We start from the raw sequence: 22635 nt of genomic DNA, 5'->3' as shown, positions 1-22635 counted from the left end.
CAGCAGGAGCCCGATGTGGGATTCAGTCCCGGGTATCCAGGAACGCGCCCTGGGCCAAAGGCAGGCGCTAAACCGCAGCGCCACCCAGGGATCCCTCAATTCGATTCTTTTTTATTCGAATCTATTCGATTCTTTTTGATTCGATTTGATTCTATTCGAGTTTTTTCGATTTGATTTGATTAGTTCCTTTTTGATTCAATTCAATGCATTTCGTTTGATTCAATTCAATTCGATTCTTGTGGATTCGATTCGATTCTTTTGGATTCGATTCTTTTGGATTCGAATCGAGTAGATTCTTTTCATTTCGATCGGATTCATTTCAATTCGATTCTTTTCGAATCGAATATTTTCGAATCAATTCGCTACTTTTCGATTCGATTCGATTCTTTTCGTGTCGATTTGATTCTTTTCGATTCGATTCTTTTCTATTTGAATCGATTCGATTCTTTTCATTTCGATTCGATTTGATTCAATTCGATTCTTTTCGATCAATTCAATTTGATTGTTTTCGATTTGATTCGATTCGATTCTATTCTATTCTGTTCAATTCGATTAGTTTCCATTCGATGATGCAATTGGATTCTTTTCAATTCGAGTCGATACGATTCGATTCTTTTTGATTAGATACAATTCGATTCTTTTCGATTCGATTCGACTCGATTTCATTCTTTTTGATTCGATTCGACTAGAATTTAATCGACTGATTCAATTTGATTCTTTTCTTTTCGGTTCGATTCTTTTCTATTCGATTTTTTTCTATTCAATTCGATTCTTTCAATTCGAATCGATTCGATTCTTTTCGTTTCAAATCGATTCGTTTCAATTCGAGTCTTTTCAATTCGATTCTTTTCGATTCGATTCGATTTGATATTTTTAATTCGATTCTATTCTTTTCGATTTGATTCCATTCAGTTCGATTCTTTTCAATTCGATTGGATTCTTTTCGATTTGATTCAATTCTTTTGATTCGATTTGATTTGATTCTTTTCGATTCGATTCAATACGATTCTTTTCATTTCGATTCTAATCGATTCTCTTCGATTCATTTCGTTTCGATTCGTTTCGAATCTATTCGATTTTTTTCGATTCTATTCTATTCGATTCATTTTGAATCATTTCGATTTGATTCTGTTCGAGTGGTTTCTATTAGATTCTTTTCGATTTGATTCAATTAGATTCGAGTCTTTTTGATTCGAGTCTTTTCGACTCGATTCAATTCAATACAATTCTTTTAGATTCGATTCGATTGTTTTCATTTCGATTCGACTTTTTTTGATTCGATTCTTTTCGATTCGATTGTTTTCAATTCGATTGATTCGATTCTTTTCAATTCTATGCTATTCAAAGCGATTCTTTTGTATTTGATTCGATTCGATTGTTTTCTTTTTGATTCGGTTCGATTCGTTTCTTTTCGATTCGATTCAATTCTTTTCGATTCGATTCTTTTCGATTCGAGTAGATTCTTTTCGATTCTATTCTATTCTATTCTTTTCTATTCCATTCGAATCGATTCGTTTTGATTGAATTCGATTCTTTTCGATTCGATTCAATTAGATTCTTTTCGATTGGATTCAATTTGTTTCGATTCGAATCAATTTGATTCTTTTCGATTGGATTCCATTCGATTCTTTTCGATTTGATTCAATTCGATTCTTTTAGATTCTATTCATTTCGATTATTTTCGGTGAGATAAGATTCTATTCGATTTTATTTTTTTCGGTTCGAGTCGATTCATTTCGCTTATTTTGGTTAGGATCAATTCAATTCGATTTTTTTTATTTGATTTCATTCTATTCGATTTCTTTCGATTCTATTCTATTCTTTTCGATTCTATTCCATTCAATCCGATTCTTTTCGATTCGATTCGATTGTTTTAGATTTGATTCCATTCTTTCGATTCTATTTGATATGATTCTTTTCGATTCGATTTGATACGATACTTTTTATTTTGATTCGAATCGATTCTCTTCGGTTCGATTCGTTTTGATTCTTTTCCATTCAATTGTATTCGAATTTTTTCATTTTGATTCGATTAGATTCTTTTAGATTCTACTTGATTTGTTTCTTTTCGATTCGTTTTGATTCGATTCTTTTTGATTCATGTCGATTCGATTCGATTCTTTTGTTTCGATTCGATTCTTTTCAATTCGAATCTTTTCGTTACATGGAATTCGATTCTTTTCATTTTGATTCTTTATGATTTTTTTCAACGCGATTCAATTCGATTCTTTTTTTTTATGATAGTCACAGAGAGAGACAGAGAGGCAGAGACACAGGTAGAGGGAGAAGCAGGCTCCATGCACCGGGAGCCCGATGTGGGATTCGATCCCGGGTCTCCAGGATCGCCCCTGCGCCAAAGGCAGGCGCTAAACCACTGCGCCACCCAGGGATCCCTCAATTCGATTCTTTTTTATTCGAATCTATTCGATTCTTTTTGATTCGATTTGATTCTATTCGAGTTTTTTCGATTTGATTCGATTAGTTCCTTTTTGATTCAATTCAATTCATTTCTTTTGATTCAATTCAATTCGATTCTTTTGGATTCGATTCGATTCTTTTGGATTCGATTCTTTTGGATTCGAATCGAGTAGATTCTTTTCATTTCGATCGGATTCATTTCAATTCGATTCTTTTCGATTCGAATGTTTTCGAATCAATTCGATACTTTTTGATTCGATTCGATTCTTTTCGTGTCGATTTGATTCTTTTCGATTCGATTCTTTTCTATTTGAATCGATTCGATTCTTTTCATTTCGATTCGATTTGATTCAATTCGATTTTTTTCGATCAATTCGAGTGTTTTCGATTTGATTCGATTCGATTCTTTTCTATTCTATTCAATTCGATTAGTTTCCATTCGATGATGCAATTGGATTCTTTTCGATTCGAGTCGATACGATTCGATTCTTTTTGATTAGATACAATTCGATTCTTTTCGATTCGATTCGATTCTTTTCGATTCGATTCGACTCGATTTCATTCTTTTTGATTCGATTCGACTAGAATTTAATCGACTGATTCAATTTGATTCTTTTCTTTTCGGTTCGATTCTTTTCTATTCGATTTTTTTCTATTCAATTCGATTCTTTCAATTCGATTCGATTCGATTCCATTCTTTTCGTTTCAAATCGATTCGTTTCAATTCGAGTCTTTTCAATTCGGATCTTTGCGATTCGATTCGATTTGATATTTTTATTTTTTTATTTTTATTTTTTTTAAATATTTTTTTCTTTATTTATTTTTGATAGTCACACACACACAGAGAGAGAGAGAGAGGCAGAGACACAGGCAGAGGGAGAAGCAGGCTCCATGCACCGGGAACCCGATGTGGGACTCGATCCCGGGTCTCCAGGATCGCGCCCTGGGCCAAAGGCAGGCGCCAAACCGCTGCGCCACCCAGGGATCCCTCAATTCGATTCTTTTTTATTCGAATCTATTCGATTCTTTTTGATTCGATTTGATTCTATTCGAGTTTTTTCGATTTGATTCGATTAGTTCCTTTTTGATTCAATTCAATTCATTTCTTTTGATTCAATTCAATTCGATTCTTTTGGATTCGATTCGATTCTTTTGGATTCGATTCCATTCAGTTCGATTCTTTTCGATTCATCAGGACCAGTTGAGTCATCAGTTTAGTCATCAAGACCAGTTGAGTCATCAGGACCAGTTGAGGCCAAATTGTGGAGGAAAGTTATAATGTCCTGGTGAGGCCCAGGTGGGGAACAGAGTAACCATGTCCCATTGATGCCAGGTAGGAAAATAGTCACAAGGACCGGACGAGTCCTAAGTGAGGAGTAGAATCACAGGGTCCTTTTGAGGCCCAGTTGAGCGCCAGTAACCCACCTACGGGTGAGTCCCAGAGGGGGAACAGAGTCACCCAGTTCTGGCGATATCCAGGTGGGGAACAGAGTCACCATGTCACGGTGAGGCCCAGAGGGGGACGAGAATCAGTAGGTCCAGGTGAGGCCCCAATGTGGAACTGAGAAACCAGGTCCCATGATGCCCATATGAGGACCTGAGTCACCAGGTTCAGGTGAGGTACCAGTCACCTCGTCCAGGTGAGGCCCAGGTGGGATCACAGTCACCAGGTCCACGTGAGGCCCAGGTACATAAGAGAATATCCAGGTCGCAATGATGCCCAGGTATGGACCAGAGACAACAGGTCCAGGAGAGGCCCAAATATGGATCAGAGTCATCTTGTTCCAGGTGAGGCCAGATGGACACCACAGCAACCAGGTCCAGGAGAGCCCCATATGGGAACCAGAGACACCAGATCCAGGTGAGGTCCAGGTGGGAATACAGTCACAAGGACCAGGTGAGGCGCAGGTGGCAACAGGATTCACCAAGTCCCGGTGAGGCCCAGGTGGCGAGCAGTCACGAGATCCAGGTGCGGACCAGCTAAGGAACAGATTCACCAGGCCCAAGTGAAGCCCAAGGGGTGCCCAGAGCCTCCAGGTAAGGGTGAGAACCAGAGTGGGAACCAGAGTAACCAGTTTAGTTTGAGGCCCAGAATGGGACCAGAGTTCCCTGGTCAAAGCGAGTACCAGGTGTGGAATAGAATATCCAGGTCCCAATGATGCCAGGGTGAGGACCAGAGTCACTAGGGCCATACAGGCCAAGATGGGGAAGAGAATCACTACGTCCTGGTGAGGCATAGAATAAGACCACAGTCAGCAGTATCAGGTGTGCTTTGTGGGAACCAGAGCCACTCTATCCAGCTGAGTCCTAGGTACATATGAGGCACACGTGAGGACCAGATTTTCAGGTCAAATTGAGGCATAGCTGGGGACAAGAGTCACCAGGTCTGGTTGCGGCCTAGGTGGGGCAAGATTCAGCAGTTCTGAGTTAGGTCAAAGTGGGGACGAGAGACACCAAGTCCAGGTGAGGCCAAACTGAGGACCAGAGTCACCAGATCCACATGAGGTCCATGTTGGAAAGGAGTCTCCACGTCCAGGAGAGGTCCTGGGGTGGACCAGAGTCACCAGATCCAGGAGAAGTCCAGGTGGGGACCAGAGTCACTAGGTCCAGGTGAGGCCCAGGTGAGGACCAGAGTTACCAGGTACACGTGAGGCCCCGGTGGGGATCAGAGGCAACATGTCCATGTGAGTCTGGCTTGGGGACCATGGTCAACAGGTCTACTTGAGGCCCAGGTGTGGAACACAGTAAGCAGGTCCCGGTGAGTCCCCGGTGGTGACAAGAGTCACCACGTCCAGGTGAGGCCCAGATGGGGACCAGGATCACCAGGTCCAGGGGAGGCCCATGAAAGAACCAGAGTCAACAGTTCGTGGTCAAGGGCAGGTGGCAACCAGGGTCAGCAGGTCCAAGTCAGGCCAAAGTGGGGTTCACAGTCACTAGGGCATGGGGAGCCCCAGAGGGGGACCAGAGTCACTTGGTCCAGGTGAGGCCACTTGTGGAACACAGTCACCGGGTCCCAATTTTACCAGTTGAGGACCATGGTCAACAGGGCCAGGTAAAGCTTAGATGGGGACCGGAGTCCCCAAATCCAGGTGAAGCCCAGGTGGGGTCCACAGTCACCAGAGGCAGGGTAGTCTCATGTGCAGACCAGAATCACCAGGTCCGGGTGAGGTGCAGGTGGCAACCACACTCAGCAGGTCCCGGTGAGGCACTGGAGGGGATCAGAGTCACGAGGTACATGAGAAGCTAGAAACACTGCAGCCACCAGGTCCACTTGATGTCCATGTGGGAACGAGAATCACCAGTTACAGGTGATGACCAGGTTGGGATCCGACTCACCATGTCCAGGTGAGGCCCTGGTGGGATCCAGTGTCACCATGTCCAGGTGTGGCCCAGGTGAAGACCAGAGTTAATAGGTCCGACAGGGTCACTGTTAGTGAACAGTGTAACCATATCCTGATGCTACCCAGGTGGGTATCAGAGACACCAGGCCCTGGTGAGGGTCAGGAGGGACCAGAGACATGAGGTCCAGGTGAGGACCCGATGGGAACCACAGTCATCAGGTCAGATTAGGCCATGCATAGGATCAGAGTCACCAGTTACAGGTGAGGCCCAGGTGGAGCCAGAATCACCTGGTACAGAAGAGGCCAAAGTCACGACCAGAGTTACTGGAATCAGGTCAGTCCCAGTGGGGAATAGAGTAACCATGTCCCAATGATGTCCAGGTAGAACCAGAGTGAACAGGTCAGATGAGGCGCAGGTGGGGAGCATAATCACTAGGTCCCCGTGAGGCCCAGTTGAGGACCAGTGTCACCAGGTCTAGTTGAGGCCTAGAGGGGTACCAGATTCACTTGGTTTGGGTGACATCCAGATGGGGACCAGAGTCACCATGTCAGGGTGAGGCCCAGAGGGGATCCAGAGTCATCATGTCCAGGTGAGCCTCAGGTATGGAACAGAGTCACCAGGTACCAATGATGCCCAGGTTAGAGTCAGAGTTACCAGGTCTGGGTGACGCGCAGATAGGATCAGAGTCACCTGTTCCAAGTGAGGCCAAGAAAGAGTCCACAGCAATCAGGTCCACGTGTGGAACGAAGTCACCAGGACTGGGTGAGGCCCAGATGGGGACCAGATTCACCAGGTCCAGGTGAGGCCCAGGTGGTGACCAGAGTCCCTGGGTCTGGGAGAAGACCAGGTAAGGACCAGATTCACCAGGTCCAAGATACCCACGTGGGGATCTGAGTCACCAGGTATAGGTTGGGCCCAGGTGGCAACCGCACTCACCAGGTTCAGGTGAGGCCAACCTGCAGGCCAGAGTCACCAGATCCAGGTGAGGCCCTAGTGGGGACCGGAGTCACCAGGTAAATGTGAGTCAACAAGAACACCACAGTCACCAGGTCCTGGTGTGTTTCATGAGGGAACGAAAGTCACCATGTCCAGGTGAGACCCAGCTGGGGAACACAGTCAACAGGTCCAGATTGAGGCCTAGGTGGCGGGACCAGAGTCATCAGGACCAGTTGAGGCCAAAGAGTGGAGCAAAGTTATCATGTCCATGTGATGTGAGGCCCAGGTGGGGAACAGTGTAAACATGCCCCACTGATGCCAGGTGGGAAAAGAGTCACAGGTCCAGACGAGGCCTGAGTGAGGAGTAGATTCACCAGGTCTTGTTGAGGTCCAGTTGAGGACCAGTGTCGCCAGCTCCCGGTGAGTCCCAGAGGGGGACCAGAGTCACGCCGTTTTGGTGATATCCAGGTGGGGACCAGGGTCACCACGTCCGGGTGAGGCCCAGAGCGGGACGAGAATCACTAGGTCCAGGTGAGGCCCCGATGTGGAACTGAGAAACCAGGTCCCATGATGCCCATATGAGGACCTGAGTCACCAGGTCCAGGTGAGGTCCCTGTGGGAACCAGGCACCTCGTCAAGATGAGGCTCAGGTGGGACCACAGTCACCGGTACAGGTGAGGCCCAGGTATATAACAGAGTATCCAGCTCCCAATGATGCCCAAGTAAGGACCAGAGTCAACAGGTCCAGGAGAGGCCCAAATATTGTTCAGAGTCATTGTGTTCCAGGTGAGGCCAGTTGGAGCCCACAGGAACCAGGTGCAGGAGAGCCCCATATGGGAACCAGAGCCACCAGATCCAGGTGAGGTCCAGGTGGGACCACAGTCACAAGGTCCAGGTGAGGCGCAGGTGGCAACAGGATTCACTAAGTCCAAGTGAGGCCCAGGTGGCGACGAGTCACCAGATCCAGGTGCGGACCAGCTAAGGACCAGATTCACCAGGCCCTAGTGAAGCCCAAGGGGTGACCAGCGTCACCAGGTAAGGGTGAGGCCCAGAGGGGAACCAGAGTAACGAGTTTAGTTTGAGGCCCAGAATGGGACCAGAAGTCCCTGTTCAAAGTGAGGCACAGGTATGGAATAGAGTATCCAGGGTGAGGATCTTTGGGCCCATCACCCAATGATGCCTGGGTGAGGACCAGAGGCACTAGGGCCATGCAGGCCCAGTTGGGGAACAGAAATACTAGGTCCTGGTGTGGCACACAATAAGACCACAGTCAGCAGTATCAGGTGAGCCCCTTGTGGGAACCAGAGCCACTCTATCCAGCTGAGTCCCAGGTCCATGTGAGGCCCACGTGAGGACCAGATTCATCAGGTCGAATTGAGGCATAGCTGGGGACAAGAGTCACCAGGTCTGGGTGCAGCCTAGGTGGGGCAAGATTCAGCAGTTCTGAGTTAGGTCAAAGTGGGGACGAGAGACACCAGGTCCATGTGAGGCCAAACGGAGGACCAGAGTCACCAGGTACAGGAGAGTTCCAGGTGGGGACCAGAGTCACCAGATCCAGGTGAAGTCCAGGTGGGGACCAGAGTCACCAGATCCAGGTGAAGCCCAGGTGGGGACCAGAGTCACTAGGTCCAGATGAGCCCCAGGTTAGGACCAGAGTTATCAGGTACACGTGAGGCCCCGGTGGGGTTCAGAGGCCACAGGTCCAGGTGAGGCCGGCTTGGGGACCATGGTCAACAGGTCTACTTGAGGCCCAGGTGTGGAACACAGTAAGCAGGTCAAGGTGAGTCCCCGGTGGTGACAAGAGGAACCACGTCCAGGTGAGGCCCACGTGGGGACCAGGATCAGCATGTCCAGGGGAGGCCATTGAAAGAACCAGGGTCAACAGTTCGAGGTCAGGCGCAGGTGGCAACCAGGGTCAGCAGGTCCAAGTCAGCCCAAAGTGGGGTTCACAGTCACTAGGGCACGGTGAGACACAGAGGGGGACCACAGTGACCTGGTCCAGGTGAGGTCCAGTTGTGGAACACAGTCACCGGGTCCCAATTTTGCCCAGTTGAGGACCATGGTGAACAGGACCAGGTGAGGCCCAGATGGGGACCGGAGTCCCCAAATCCAGGTGAAGCCCAGGTGGGGACCACTGTCACCAGATCCAGGGTAGTCTCAGGTGCAGACCAGAACCACCAGGTCCAGGTGAGGTGCATGTGGCAACCACACTCACCAGGTCCCTGTGAGGCCCTGGTGGGGACCAGAGTCACGAGGTACATGAGAATCTAGAAACACTGCATCCACCAGGTCCACATGATGTCCATGTGGGAACGAGAATCACCAGTTACAGGTGAGGACCAGGTGGGGATCCGACTAACCATGTCCAGGTGAGTCCCAGGTGGGAACCAGGGTCACCATGTCCAGGTGAGGCCCAGGTGAAGACAGAGTTAATAGGTCCTACTGGGTCACTGTTAGTGAACAGGGTCACCAATCCTGATGCTTCCCAGGTGGGTACCAGAGACACCAGGTCCTGGTCAGGCCCACGTGGGAACAGAGACATGAGGTCCAGGTGAGATCCCGATGGAACCACAGTCACTAGGTAAGGTGAGGCCATGCTTAGGATCACAGTCACCAGTTACAGGTGAGGCCCAGGTGGAGCCAGAATCACCTAGTACAGAAGAGGCCAAAGTCAGGACCTGAGTTACCAGGATCAGGTCAGTCCCAGTGGGGAATAGAGTAACCAAGTCCCGATGATGTCCAGGTAGAACCAGAGTCACCAGGTCCAGATGAGGCGCAGGTGGGGAGCATATTCACTAGGTCCCGATTAAGCCCAGTTGAGGACCAGAGTCACCAGGTCTAGTTGAGGCCTTGAGGGGTACCAGATTCACCTGGTCTAGGTGACATCCAGATGGGGACCAGAGTCAACGTGTCAGGGTGAGGACCAGAGAGGATCCAGAGTCCTCATGTAGAGATGGGGCTCAGGTGTGGAACAGAGTATCCAGATCATAATGGTCCACAGGTGAGGAGCAGAGTCAACAGATCTGGGTGGGGCCCAGTTAGGATCAGAGTCACTAGTTCCAGGTGAGTCCAAGAAGGAGTCCACAGAAATCAGGTCCAGGTGGGGAACAAAGTCACTAGGACTGAGTGAGGACCAAATGGGGACCAGATTCACAAGGTCCAGGTGATTCCCAGGTGGTGACCAGAGTTACCAGTTCCGGGTGAGGACCAGGCAAGGACTAGATTCACCAGGTCCAAGTGAGGCCCACGTGGGGACCTGTGTCACCAGGCATGGGTGAGGCCCAGGTGGCAAGCCCACTGACCAGGTCCAGGTGAGGCCAACCTGCAGGCCATTCAGAGGAACCATGTCCCGACGATGACCATGTAGGAACCAGACTTACCGGGTCCAAGTGAGGCCAACCTGCAGGCCATGCAGTGGAACCATGTCCCGATGATGCCCAGGTAGGGACCAGAGTCACCAGGTCCAAATGAGGCCCAGATGGTGCATATTCACTAGGGCCAGGTGAGGCCCAGTTGAGGACCAGAGTCACCAGATTTGGTTGAGGCCTAGAGGGGTACCAGAATCACCTGGTCCAGGTGACATCCAGATGGGGACCAGAGTCACCAGGTCAGGGTGAGGCCCAGAGAGTTTCAGAGTCATCATGTCCAGGTGAGGCTCAGGTGTGCAACAGAGTCATCAGGTACCAATGATGCCCAGGTGAGGACCAGAGTCGCCAGGTCTGGGTGACGCGCAGATAGGATCAGAGTCACCAGTTCTAGGTGAGGCCAAGAAGGAGTCCACAGCAATCAGGTCCACGTGGGGACTAAAGTCACCAGGACTGGGTGAGTCTCAGATGGGGACCAGATTCACCAGGTCCAGGGGAGGCCCAGGTAGTGACCAGAGTCCTCTGGTCTAGGAGAGGACCAGGAAAGGAACAGATTCACCAGGTCCAAGAGCCCCACGTGGGGACCTCAGTCACAAGGTATGTGTGAGGCCCAGGTGGCAACCCCACTCACCAGGTCCAGGTGAGGCCAACCTGCAAGCCATGCAGTGGAACCATGTCCGGATGATGCCCAGGTAGGGACCAGATTTACCAGGTCCAGGTGAGTGCAACCTGCAGGCCATGCAGTGGAAGCATGACCCGATGATGCCAAGGTAGTGACCTGAGTTGCCAGGTCCAAATGAGGCCCAGATGGAGCATATACACTAGGTCCAGGTGAGGCCCAGTTGAGGACCAGAGTCACCAGATATGTTTGGGGCCTAGAGGAGTACCAGTATCACCTGGTCCAGGTGACATCCAGATGGGGACCAGAGTCACCATGTCAGGGTGAGACCCAGAGAGGTTCCAGAGTCATCATGTCCAGGTGAGGCTCAGGTGTGTAACAGAGGCACCAGGTACCAATAACTCCCAGGTGAGGACCAGAGTCACCAGATCTGGGAAACGCGCATATAGGATCAGAGTCACCAGTTCCAGGTGAGGCCAAGAAAGGGTCCACAGCAATCAGGTCCAGGTGTGGAACAAAGTAACCAGGACTGGGTGAGGCCCAGATGGGGACCAGATTCACCAGGACCAGGTGAGGCCCAGGTGGGACCACAGTCATCAGGTCCAGGTGAGGCCCAGGTATATAAGAGAGTATCCAGGTCCCAATGATGCCCAGGTAGAACCAGAGTCACCAGGTCCAGATGAGGCGCAGGAGGGGAGCATATCCACTAGATCCCGGTGAGGCCCAGTTGAGGACCACAGTCACCAGGTCTAGTTGAGGCCCAGAGGGGTACCAGATTAACCTGGTCTAGGTTACATCCACATGGGGACCAGAGTCACCATGTCAGGGTGAGGTCCAGAGGGGATCCAGTGTAATCATGTCAAGGTGAGGCTCAGGTGTGGAACAGAGTATCCAGATCATAATGGTCCACAGGTGAGTACCAGAGTCACCAGATCTGGGTGAGGCCCAATTAGGATCAGAGTCACCACTTCCAGGTGAGGCCAAGAAGGAGTCCACAGCAATCAGGTCCAGGTGGGGAACAAAGTCACCAGGACTGGGTGAGCCCCGGATGGGGACCAGATTCAGCAGGTCTAGGTTATTCCCAGGTGGTGAACAGACTTACCAGTTCCGGGTGACGACCAGGTAAGGACCAGATTCAACAGGTCCAAATGAGGCCCACGTGGGGACCTGAGTCACCAGGTATTGGTGAGGCCAGGTGGCAAGGCACTCCCCAGGTCCAGGTGAGGCCAAACTGCAGGCCATGCAGAGGAACCATGTCCTGATGATACCCAGGTAAGGACGAGAGTTACCACATCCAGGTGAGGCAAACCTGCAGGCCATGCAGGGGAACCATGTTCCGATGATGCCCAGGTAGAGACTAGAGTCACCAGGTCAGGGAGAGGCCCAGAGAGGTTCCAGAGTCATCATGTCCAGGTGAGGCTCAGGTGAGGAACAGAGTCACGACGTACCAATGATGCCCAAGTGAGGACCAGAGTCACCAGATCTGGGTGACGCGCAAATTGGTTCAGAGTCACCAGTTCCAGGAGAGGCCAAGAAAGAGTCCACAGCAATCAAGTCCAGTTGGGGAACAAAGTCACCAGGACTGGGTGAGGCCCAGATGAGGAGCAGATTCACCAGGTCCAGGTGAGGCCCAGTTGAGGACCAGTGTCCCCAGCTCCGGGTGGGTCCCAGAGTGGGACCAGAGTCACACGGTTCCGGTGATATCCAGGTGGGGACCAGAGTCACCACGTCAGGGTGATGCCCAGGGGGACGAGAATCACTAGCTCCAGGTGAGGTCCCGATGTGGAACTGAAACCAGGTCCCATGATGCCCATATGAGGACCTGAGTCAGCAGGTCAAGGTGAGGTCCCTGTGGGAACCAGTCCCCTCGTCCAGGTGAGGCCCAGGTGGGGACCAGGATCACCAGGTACAGCTGAGGCCCTTGAAAGAACTAGAGTCTACTGGCACAAAAACAGACACATAGATCAGTGAAACAGAATAGAGAATCCAGAAGTGGACCCTGAACTTTATGGGCAACTAATATTCGATAAAGGAGGAAAGACTATCCATTGGAAGAAAGACAGTCTCTTCAATAATTGGTGCTGGGAAAATTGGACATCCACATGCAGAAGAATGAAACTAGACCACTCTCTTTCACCATACACAAAGATAAACTCAAAATGGATGAAAGATCTAAATGTGAGACAAGATTCCATCAAAATCCTAGAGAAGAACACAGGCAACACCCTTTTGAACTCGGCCATAGTAACTTCTTGCAAGATACATCCACGAAGGCAAAAGAAACAAAAGCAAAAATGAACTATTGGGACTTCATCAAGATAAGAAGCTTTTGCACAGCAAAGGATACAGTCAACAAAACTCAAAGACAACCTACAGAATGGGAGAAGATATTTGCAAATGACATATCAGATAAAGGGCGAGTTTCCAAGATCTATAAAGAACTTATCAAACTCAACACCAAAGAAACAAACAATCCAATCATGAAATGGGCAAAAGACATGAACAGAAATCTCACAGAGGAAGACATAGACATGGCCAACATGCACATGAGAAAATGCTCTGCATCACTTGCCATCAGGGAAATACAAATCAAAACCACAATGAGATACCACCTCACACCAGTGAGAATGGGGAAAATTAACAAGACAGGAAACAACCAATGTTGGAGAGGATGCGGAGAAAAGGGAATCCTCATACACTTGGTGGGAATATGAACTGGTGCAGCCACTCTGGAAAACTGTGTGGAGGTTCCTCAAACAGTTAAAAATATACCTGCCCTACGACCCAGCAATTGCACTGTTGGGGATTTTCCCCAACGAGAAAAATGCAATGAAACGCCGGGACACCTGCACCCCGATGTTTATAGCAGCAAGGGCCACGATAGCCAAACTGTGGAAGGAGCCTCGGTGTCCAACGAAAGATGAATGGATAAAGAAGATGTGGTTTATGTATACAATGGAATATTACTCAGGTATTAGAAATGACAAATACCCCCCATTTGCTTCAATGTGGATGGAACTGGAGGGTATTATGCTGAGTGAAGTAAGCCAGTCGGAGAAAGACTAACATTATATGTTCTCATTCATTTGGGGAATATAAATAATAGTGAAAGGGAATATAAGGGAAGGGGGAAGAAATGTGTGGGAAATATCAGAAAGGGAGACAGAACGTAAAGACTGCTAACTATGGGAAACGAACTAGGGGTGGTAGAAGGGGAGGAGGGCGGGGGGTGGGAGTGAATGGGTGACGGACACTGGGGGTTATTCTCTATGTTAGTAAATAGAACACCAATAATAAAAAATAAATTAAAAAAAAAAAGAAAAAAGAAAGAACCAGAGTCAACAGGTCGAAGTCAAGCACAGGTGGCAACCAGGGTCAGCAGGTCCAAGTCAGGCCAAAGTGGGGTTCACAGTCATTAGGGCACGGTGAGACCCAGAGGGGGACCAGAGTCACCTGGTCCAGGTGAGGTCCATTAGTGGAACACAGTCACCGGGCCCCAATTGTGCCCAGTTGAGGACCATGGTCAACAGGGCCAGGTGAGGCCCAGATGGGGACCGGAGTCCCCAAATCCAGGTGAAGACCAGGTGGGGACCACAGTCACCAGATCCAGGGTAGTCTCAGGTGCAGACCAGAATCACCAAGTCCAGGTGAGGTGTAGGTGGCAACCACACTCACCAGGTCCCGGTGAGGCACTGGTGGGGACCAGAGTCACGAGGTACATGAGAAGCTAGAAACACTGCAGCCACAAGGTCCACAGGATATCCATGTGGGAACGAGAATCACCAGTTACAGGTGAGGACCAGGTGGGGATCCGACTCACCATTTCCAGGTGAGACCCAGGTGGGAACCAGTGTCATCATGTCCAGGTGTGGCCCAGGTGAAGACCAGAGTTAATAGGTCCGGCTGGGTCACTGTTAGTGAACAGTGTAACCATATCCTGATGCTACCCTGGTGGGTACCAGAGACACCAGATCCTGGTGAGGCCCAGGTGGGACCAGAGATATGATGTCCAGGTGAGGTCCCGATGGGAACCACAGTCACCATGTCAGGTGAGGCCATGCTTAGGATCAGAGTCACCAGTTACAGGTGAGGCCCAGGAGGAGCCAGAGTCACCTGGTAGAGAAGAGGCCAAAGTCAGGACCAGAGTTACCAGGATCAGGTCAGTCCCAGTGTGGAATAGAGTAACTATGTCCCGATGATGCGCAGGTAGAACCAGAGTCACCAGGTCCAGATGAGGAGCAGGTGGGAAGCATATTCTCTAGGTCTCGGTGAGGCGCACTTGAGGACCAGAATCCCAAGGTCTAGTTGAGGCCTAGAGGGGTACCAGATTCACCTGGTCTAGGTGACATCCAGATGGGGACCAGAGTCACCATGTCAGGGTGAGGCACAGAGGGGACCCAGAGCCATCATGTCCAGGTGAGGCTCAGGTGTGGAACAGAGATCCAGATCATAATGGTCCACAGGTGAGGACCAGAGTCAGCAGATCTGGGTGAGCCCCAGTTAGGATCAGAGTCACCAGTTCCAGGTGAGGCCAAAAAGGAGTCCACTGCAATCAGGTCGAGGTGGGGAACAAAGTCACGAGGACTGGGTGAGGCCCAGATGGGGACCAGATTCACCAGGTCCAGGTGATTCCCAGGTGGTGACCAGAGTTACCAGCTCTGGGTGAGGACCAGGTAAGGACCAGATTCACCAGGTCCAAGTGAGGACCACGTGGGTACCTGTGTCACCAAGCATGGGTGAGGCTCAGGTGGAAACCCCACTCCCCAGGTCCAGGTGAGGCGAACCTGCAGTCCATGCAGAGGAACCATGTCCCGATGATGCCCAGGTAGGGAACAGAGTTACCAGGTCCAGGTGAGGCCAATATGCAGGCCATGCAGTGGAACCATATCCCGATGATGCCCAGGTAGGGACCAGAGTCACCAGGTCCAAATGAGGCCCAGATGGAGCATATTCACTAGGTCCAGTGAGGCCCAGTTGAGGACCACTGTCACCAGATCTGGATGAGGCTTAGCGGGTACCAGAATCACCTCGTCCAGGTGACATCCAGATGGGGACCACAGGCATCAGGTCAGGGAGAGGCCCAGAGTGGTTCCAGAGTCATCATGTCCAGGTTAGGCTCAGGCGTGGAACAGAGTCACCACGTACCAATGATGCCCAGGTGAGGCCCAGAGTCACCAGATCTGGGTGACGCGCAGATAGGATCAGAGTCACCAGTTCCAGGTGAGGCCAAGAAAGAGTCCACAGCAATGAGGTCCTGGTGAGGAACAAAGTCACCAGGACTGGGTGAGGCCCAGATGGGGACCAGATTCACCAGGTCCAGGTGAGGCCCAGGTGGTGACCAGAGTCCCCGGGTCTGGGACATGACCAGGTAAGGACCAGATTCACCAGGTCCAAGAGGCCCACGAGGGGAATTGAGTCACCAGCTATGTGTGAGGCCCAGGTGGCAACATCACTCACCAGGTCAAGGTGAGGCCAACCGGCACGCCAGAGTCACCAGATCCAGGTGAGTCCCTAGTGGGGACCAGTGTCATCAGGTAAATGTGAGTCTACAAGAACACCACAGTCACCAGGTCCAGGTGTGGTTCATGTGGGAACGAGAATCACCAGGTACAGGTAAGACACGGGTGGGCACCACAGTCACCAGGTCCAGACTGAGGCCTAGTTGGGGGGAACAAAGTCATCAGGACCAGTTGAGGCCAAAGTGTGGAGCAAAATTATCATGTGGAGGTGATGCCCAGGTGGGGAACAGAATAACCATGTCCATTGATGCCAGGTGGGAAAAGAGTCACAAGGACCAGACGAGGCCTAAGTGAGGAGTAGATTCACCAGGACCTTTTGAGGCCCAGTTGAGGACCAGTGCCCCATCTCCGGGTGAGTCCCATAGGGGGACCTCAGTCACCAGGTTCTGGTGATATCTAGGTTGGGACCAGAGTCACCACGTCAGGGACAGGCCCAGAGGGGGACCAGAATCACTAGGTCCACTTGAGGCCCCGATGTGGAAGTGAGAAACCAGGTCCCATGATGCCCATATGAGGACCTGAGTCACGAGGTCCAGGTGAGGTCCTTGTGGAAACCAGTCACCTCGTCCCGGTGAGGTCCAGATGGGACCACAGTCACCAGGTCCAGGTGAGGACCAGGTATATAAGAGAGTATCCAGGCCCCAATGATGCCCAGGTAAGGACCAGTGTCAACAGTCCAGGAGAGGCACAAATATGCATCAGAGTCATTGTGTTCCAGGTGAGGCCTGATGGAGACCACAGGAACCAGGTACAGGAGAGCCCCATATGGGAACCAGAGCCACCAGATCCAGGTGAGGTCCAGGTTGGACCACTGTCACAAGGTCCAGGTGAGACGCAGTTGGCAAGAGGATTCACCAAGTCCAGGTGAGGCCCAGGTGGCGACCAGTCACCAGATCCAAGTGAGGACAAGCTAAGGACCAGATTCACAAGGCCCAAATGAAGCCCAAGGGGTGTCCAGAGTCACCAGGTAAGGGTGAGGCCCAGAGGGGGACCAGAGTAACCAGTTTAATTTGAGGCCCAGAATGCGACCAGAGGTCCCTGGTCAGAGTGAGGTCCAGGTGTGGAATAGAGTATCCAGGTCCCAATGATGCCTGGGTGAGGACCAGAGTCACTAGGGCCATGCAGGCCCAGATGGGGAACAGAATCACTAGGTCCTGTTGAGGCATAGAATAAGACCACAGTCACCAGTATCAGGTGAGCCCCTTGTGGGAACCAGAGCCACTCTATCCAGCTGAGTCCTAGGTCGATGTGAGGCCCACGTGAGGACCAGATTCATCTGGTCGAATTGAGGCGTAGCTGGGGACAAGAGTCACCAGGTATCGGTGCGGCATAGGTGGGGCAAAATTCAGCAGTTCTGAGTTAGGTCAAAGTGTGGACTAGAGACACCAGGTCCAGGTGAGGCCAAACTGAGGAACAGAGTCACCAGATCCAGGTGAGGTCCATGTTGGAAAGAGAGTCACCAGGTCCAGGAGAGGTCCAGGTGGGGACCAGAGTCACCAGATCCAGGTGAAGTCCAGGTGGGGACCAGAGTCACCAGATCCAGGTGAAGTCCAGGTGGGGACCAGAGTCACTAAGTCCAGATGAGCTCAAGGTGGGGTCCAGAGATACCAGGTACAAGTGAGGCCTCGGTGGGGAGCAGTGGCAACAGGTCCATGTGAGGCCGTCCTGGGGACCATGGTCAACAGGTCTAATTGAGGCCCAGGTGTGGAACACAGTAAGCAGGTCCCGGAGAGTCCCCGGTGGTGACAAGTGTCACCACGTCCAAGTGAGACCCAGGTGGGGACCAGGATCACCAGGTCGAGGGGAGGCCTTTGAAAAACCAGAGTCTACAGTTTGAGGTCAGGCGCAGGTGGCAACCAGTATCAGCAGGTCCAAGTCAGGCCAAAGAGGGGTTCACAGTCACAAGGGCACGGTGAGACCCAGAGGGGGACCAGAGTCATCTGGTCCAGGTGAGGTCCAGTTGTGGAACACAGTCACCGGGTCCCAATTTTGCCCAGTTGAAGACCATGGTCAACAGGGCCAGGTGAAGCCCAGATGGAGACCGGAGTCCCCAAATCCAGGTGAAGCCCAGGTGGGGACCACAGTCACCAAATCCAGGGTAGTCTCAGGTGTAGACCAGAATCACCAGGTCCAGGTGAGGTGCAGGTGGCAACCACACTCACTAGTTCCCGGTGAGGCCCTGGTGGGGACCAGAGTCACGAGGTATATGAGAAGCTAGAAACACTGCAGCCACAAGGTCCACATTATGTCCATGTGGGAATGAAAATCACCAGTTACAGGTGAGGACCAGGTGGGGTTCCGACTCACCATGTCCAGGTGAGTCCTGGTGGGAACCAGTGTCATCATGTCCAGGTGTGGCCCAGGTGAAGACCAGAGTTAATAGTTCTGGCTGGGTCACTGTTAGTGAACAGTGTAACCATATCCTGATGCTACCCCGGTGGGTACCAGATACACAATGTCCTGGTGAGGCCCAGGTGGGACCAGAGACATGAGGTCCAGGTGAGGTCCCATGGGAACCACAGTCACCAGGTCAGGTGAGGCCATGCTTAGGATCAGAGTCACCAGTTACAGGTGAGGCCCATGTTGAGCCAGAGTCACCTTGTACAGAAGAGCCCAAAGTCAGGACCAGAGTTACCAGGATCAGGTCAGTCCCAGTGGGGAATAGAGTAACCATGCCCCGATGATGCCCAGGTAGAACCAGAGTCACCAGGTCCAGATGAGGCGCAGGTGGGGAGCATATTCACTCGGTCCCGGTGAGGCCCAGTTGCGGACCAGAGTCACCAGGTCTAGTTGAGGCCTAGAGGGGTACCAGATTCACCTGGTCTAGGTGACATCCAGATCGGGAGCAGAGTCACCATGTCAGGGTGAGGCCCAGAGGGGATCCAGAGTCATCAGGTCCAAGTGAGGCTCAGGTGTGGAACGGAGTATCCAGATCATAATGGTCCACAGGTGAGGACCAGAGTCAACAGATCTGGGTGAGGCCAATTTAGGATCACACTCACCACTTCCAGGTGAGGCCAAGAAGGTGTCCACAGCAATCAGGTCCAGGTGGGGAACAAAGTCACCAGGATAGGGTGAGGCCCAAATGGGGACCAGATTCACCATGTCCAGGTGATTCCCAGGTGGTGACCAGAGTTACCAGTTCCAGGTGTGGACCAGGTAAGGACCAGATTCACCAGGTCCAAGTGAGGCCCACGTGCGTGCATGGGTCACCAGGTACAGGGGAAGCATAGCTGGGGACAAGAGTCACCAGATCTGGGTGCGGCCTAGGTGGCTCAGGTGGAAACCCCAATCACCAGGTCCAGGTGAGTCCAACCCTTGGGCCATGCAGAGGAACCGTGTCCTGATGATGCCCATGTAGGGACCAGAGTTACCAGGTCCTGGTGAGTCCAACCTGTAGGCCATGCATTTAACCATGTCCTGATGATGCCCAGGGAGGGACCAAAGTCACCAGGTCCAAATGAGGCCCAGATGGAGCATATTCAGTAGGTCCCGTTGAGGCCCTGTTGAGGACCAGAGTCACCAGATCTGGTTGAGGCCCAGAGGGTTACCAGAATCACCTGGTACAGGTGACATCCAGATGGAGACCAGATTCACCAGGTCAGGGTGAGGCCCAGAGTGGTTCCAGAGTCATCATGTCCATGTGAGGCCGTCTTGGGGACCATGGTAAACAGGTCTACTGGAGGCCAAGGTGTGGAAAACAGCAATCAGGTCCAGGTGGGGAACAAAGTCACCAGGAATGGGTGAGTCTCAGATGGGGACCAGATTTACCAGGTCCATGGGAGGCCCAGGTATTTACCAGAGACCCCTGGTCTAGGAGAGGACCAGGAAAGGATCAGATTCACCAGGTCCAAGAGCCCCACGTGGGGACCTGAGTCACAAGGTATGGGTGAGGCCTAGGTGGCAACCCCACTCACCAGGTCCAGGTGAGGCCAACCTGCAGGCCATGCAGAGGAACCATGTCCGGATGATGCCCAGGTAGGGACCAGATTTACCAGGTCCAGGTGAGTGCAACCTGCAGGCCATGCAGTGGAACCATGACCCGATGATGCCGAGGTAGTGACCAGAGTTACCAGGTCCAAATGAGGCCCAGATGGAGCATATTCACTAGGTCCAGCTGAGGCCCAGTTGAGTACCAGAGTCACCAGATCTGGTTGAGGCCTAGAGGAGTACCAGTATCACCTGGTCCAGGTGACATCCAGATGGGGACCACAGTCACCAGGTCAGGGTGAGACCCAGAGATGTTCCAGAATCGTCATGTCCAGGTGAGGCTCAGGTGTGGAACAGAGTCACCAGGTACCAATAACTCCCAGGTCACCACCAGAGTCACCAGATCTGGGAGACTCGCATATAGGATCAGAGTCACCAGTTCCAGGTGAGGCCAAGAAAAGGGTCCACAGCAATCAGGTCCAGGTGGGGAACAAAGTCATCAGGACTGGGTGAGGCCCAGATGGGGACCAGATTCACCACGTCCAGGTGAGGCCCAGGTGGGGACCAGGATCACCAGGTACAGCTGAGGCCCTTGAAAGAACTAGAGTCTACTGGCACAAAAACAGACACATAGATCAGTGAAACAGAATAGAGAATCCAGAAGTGGACCCTGAACTTTATGGGCAACTAATATTCGATAAAGGAGGAAAGACTATCCATTGGAAGAAAGACAGTCTCTTCAATAATTGGTGCTGGGAAAATTGGACATCCACATGCAGAAGAATGAAACTAGACCACTCTCTTTCACCATACACAAAGATAAACTCAAAATGGATGAAAGATCTAAATGTGAGACAAGATTCCATCAAAATCCTAGAGAAGAACACAGGCAACACCCTTTTTGAACTCGGCCATAGTAACTTCTTGCAAGATACATCCACGAAGGCAAAAGAAACAAAAGCAAAAATGAACTATTGGGACTTCATCAAGATAAGAAGCTTTTGCACAGCAAAGGATACAGTCAACAAAACTCAAAGACAACCTACAGAATGGGAGAAGATATTTGCAAATGACATATCAGATAAAGGACTAGTTTCCAAGATCTATAAAGAACTTATCAAACTCAACACCAAAGAAACAAACAATCCAATCATGAAATGGGCAAAAGACATGAACAGAAATCTCACAGAGGAAGACATAGACATGGCCAACATGCACATGAGAAAATGCTCTGCATCACTTGCCATCAGGGAAATACAAATCAAAACCTCACTGAGATTCCACCTCACACCAGTGAGAATGGGGAAAATTAACAAGACAGGAAACAACCAATGTTGGAGAGGATGCGGAGAAAAGGGAATCCTCATACACTGTTGGTGGGAATGTGAACTGGTGCAGCCAATCTGGAAAACTGTGTGGAGGTTCCTCAAACAGTTAAAAATATACCTGCCCTACGACCCAGCAATTGCACTGTTGGGGATTTTCCCCAACGAGACAAATGCAATGAAACGCCGGGACACCTGCACCCCGATGTTTATAGCAACAATGGCCACGATAGCCAAACTGTGGAAGGAGCCTCGGTGTCCAACGAAAGATGAATGGATAAAGAAGATGTGGTTTATGTATACAATGGAATATTACTCAGCTATTAGAAATGACAAATACCCACCATTTGCTTCAACGTGGATGGAACTGGAGGGTATTATGCTGAGAGAAGTAAGCCAGTCGGAGAAAGACAAACATTATATGTTCTCATTCATTTGGGGAATATAAATAATAGTGAAAGGGAATATAAGGGAAGGGGGAAGAAATGTGTGGGAAATATCAGAAAGGGAGACAGACCGTAAAGACTGTGAACTCTGGGAAACGAACTAGGGGTGGTAGAAGAGGAGGAGGGCGGGGGGTGGGAGTGAATGGGTGACGGGCACTTGGGGTTATTCCGTATGTTAGTAAATAGAACACCAATAATAAAAAATAAATTTAAAAAAAAAAAGAAAAAATAGAAGAACCAGAGTCAACAGGTCGAAGTCAAGCGCAGGTGGCAACCAGGGTCAGCAGGTCCAAGTCAGGCCAAAGTGGGGTTCACAGTCATTAGGGCACGGTGAGACCCAGAGGGGGACCAGAGTCACCATGTCAGTGTGAGGCCCAGAGGGGATCCAGAGTCATCATGTCCAAGAGAGGCTCAGGAGTGGAACAGAGTATTCAGGTCATAATGGTCCACAGGTGAGGACCAGAGTCAACAGAACTGGGTGAGGCCCAGGTAGGAGCAGGTTCACCAGTTCCAGGTGAAGCAAAGAAGTAGTCCACAGCAATCAGGTCCAGATGGGGAAGAAATTCACCAGGACTGGGTGAGGCCCAGAAGGGGACCAGAGTCACCATGTCAGGTTGAGGCACAGAGGGGATCCAGACTCAACATGTCCAGGTGAGGCTCAGTTGTGGAACAGAGTATCCAGGTCATAATGATCCACAGGTGAGGACCAGAGTTACCAGATCTGTGTGAGGCCCA

The sequence above is a fragment of the Canis aureus genome, chromosome 33 (assembly GCF_053574225.1).
Source record: "Canis aureus isolate CA01 chromosome 33, VMU_Caureus_v.1.0, whole genome shotgun sequence".
NCBI classification, from domain to species: domain Eukaryota; kingdom Metazoa; phylum Chordata; class Mammalia; order Carnivora; family Canidae; genus Canis; species Canis aureus.
This window is presented reverse-complemented; position numbering follows the sequence as displayed.